Source organism: Limulus polyphemus, unplaced genomic scaffold, assembly GCF_000517525.1.
Source record: "Limulus polyphemus unplaced genomic scaffold, Limulus_polyphemus-2.1.2 Scaffold7176, whole genome shotgun sequence".
Taxonomy (NCBI): Eukaryota; Metazoa; Arthropoda; class Merostomata; order Xiphosura; family Limulidae; genus Limulus; species Limulus polyphemus.
This window is the reverse complement of record NW_013672786.1, coordinates 25,281-27,891: the sequence shown is the minus strand read 5'-3', so window position 1 is coordinate 27,891 and position 2,611 is coordinate 25,281. Positions and strand designations below refer to the sequence as shown.

Below are 2,611 nucleotides of genomic sequence, written 5' to 3'. Positions count from 1 at the left end.
AAATATTATCTGTCATTATATGATATTTAATCAATTACAACTCCAGTTACAGTCTTCAGACGTGTATGTTACCAAATGGCTGTGAACTAAGAAACATATACAGCTTTGAAGAGAATACCTGGCTTGTGTGACTTCATCCAAAAGTCTGTTTATCATGGTAAGTATAAGTTAAACGGCTAGTTATTAAATACAAGTTTCAAGGTTGAGAGCGTAAATTTTCTCTTATTTCATACTTTCGTCAAGAGAGGGCAGGGCTGTCGTCATGGGAGATTTTTATTGACTCGAATAAATTGAACCATCCAGATGGTTAGACACTTAGTTTACAGAGAAGCAGCATCAGAAGAAGTGTTTTCGACATAAATGTGACTTGAAGAAGTGCTTACATTTCAAGCCGTCCCACATATTCCACTTTTGTTGGGAGAAAATACTGTGAAAACTGCGCGTGAACTAAGAGAACCAATGTAATGGTGTTTCTTCAGTTCAGATGTTCAACATGTTTGAATTATTTTTTCGATATCGTTCTCTCTGTAATGATCGTTCGACTTTTTGACCTATGAAAATATTTGAAAACTTAAAATACTTGCTGTATACACAGAGAAGACGTGTTTATGTCACATGTAATTATTTTTAAATTGGAGACGCCATATAGCACTTAAAATTCCCAAGATTTACAACGCTGTCCGGAACAGAAACTGCAAAGAGAGAACGTTAAAACTTTCAAATTTTAATGAAAATGAAGCTGGTATTTTTATTATGTCAACTACTTCTGTACTTACAAGGTAAGCATTAAATATAGGCTTAGTTTATAACGATTCTCTAAGACAGAAGATTCCAATTCTGATACTGTGAACGCTTTATACAAGTTGACGAAGCATCATTATAATTGATCATACCTGTCAAAAGACATTAGTATTAGGAATACTACATATTTAGGCCTAATAGTAATGTCTTACAACAAATATAATTAATTGTAATAATGCTTCGCTAGCTTGTAAAAGTCGTTCACACCATACCAATTGTTGATGTAACAATTGGGTTATATAAATAGTGTTGAAAACACTACTGTGTTTTTTTGTATCCCAGAGAGCCTGATGAGCTCTGAATTGAACAAAACGCATAATCGCCAATGGATATGGCGGACATAGTTTGGTTAAAATAGTATTATTCTTTACTCTTCTAATTCTAGAAAATCTCAAGGGAAAAGATAAATAATATAGTGTTAAAAAATAGTAAAACTTATACTAAGTATTATGAGAAATAGACGTAGAGCTCCTTAAACCTAAAGTAGAATTAAAATTACGAAATAACATCTTAATCAAGTCAGTGCTTCTACTATTATATACTATAGATAATAGTAATGTCTATTATATATAGACATTGCATATTATATTACTATATACTACTATTATATATATATTGTGTTTATGGAATTCTTGTTGTAAGGTTGTGAGTTACCATCATTTTATGTTAAAAATTATCAAACGTTTGTTGTCATACTGTTGAATGCATAATAAATACTAGCGTTTTCTCATTGTTCAATAGATAATAAATACTAGTGTTTTCTCATTGTTCAATAGATAATAAATACTAGTGTTTTCACACTGTCCAATAGATAATAAATACTAGTGTTTTCTCATTGTTCAATAGATAATAAATACTAGTGTTGTCACACTGTCCAATAGATAATAAATACTAGTGTTGTCACAATGTCCAATAGATAATAAATACTAGTGTTTTCACAATGTCCAATAGATAATAAATACTAGCGTTTTCTCATTGTTCAATAGATAATAAATACTAGCGTTTTCACAATGTCCAATAGATAATAAATACTAGTGTTGTCACACTGTTCAATAGATAATAAATACTAGTGTTGTCACACTGTCCAATAGATAATAAATACTAGTGTTGTCACAATGTCCAATAGATAATAAATACTAGTGTTGTCACACTGTTCAATAGATAATAAATACTAGTGTTGTCACACTGTCCAATAGATAATAAATACTAGTGTTGTCACAATGTCCAATAGATAATAAATACTAGTGTTGTCACATTGTTCAATAGATAATAAATACTAGTGTTGTCACAATGTCCAATAGATAATAAATACTAGTGTTGTCACACTGTCCAATAGGTAATAAATACTAGTGTTGTCACATGTCCAATAGATAATAAATACTAGTGTTGTCACACTGTCCAATAGATAATAAATACTAGTGTTGTCACACTGTCCAATAGATAATAAATACTAGTGTTGTCACACTGTCCAATAGATAATAAATACTAGTGTTGTCACAATGTCCAATAGATAATAAATACTAGCGTTTTCTCATTGTTCAATAGATAATAAATACTAGTGTTTTCACACTGTCTAATAGATAATAAATACTAGCGTTTTCTCATTGTTCAATAGATAATAAATACTAGTGTTTTCATACTGTCCAATAGATAATAAATACTAGTGTTGTCACACTGTCTAATAGATAATAAATACTAGTGTTGTCACACTGTCCAATAGATAATAAATACTAGTGTTGTCACACTGTCCAATAGGTAATAAATACTAGTGTTGTCACACTGTCCAATAGGTAATAAATATTAGTGTTTT

General features: G+C 30.1%; 1 long non-coding RNA gene across 1 annotated transcript in view; it reads left to right on the top strand.

The window, feature by feature from the left end:
- The first annotated feature begins 321 nt into the window (after positions 1-321).
- LOC111089721 overlaps positions 322-2,611 on the top strand; it is a 17,567-nt gene continuing 15,277 nt past the window's right edge. The window contains exon 1 of the long non-coding RNA XR_002613938.1: positions 322-779. This is a non-coding gene — a long non-coding RNA (uncharacterized LOC111089721). The remainder of the gene's footprint in view (positions 780-2,611) is intronic.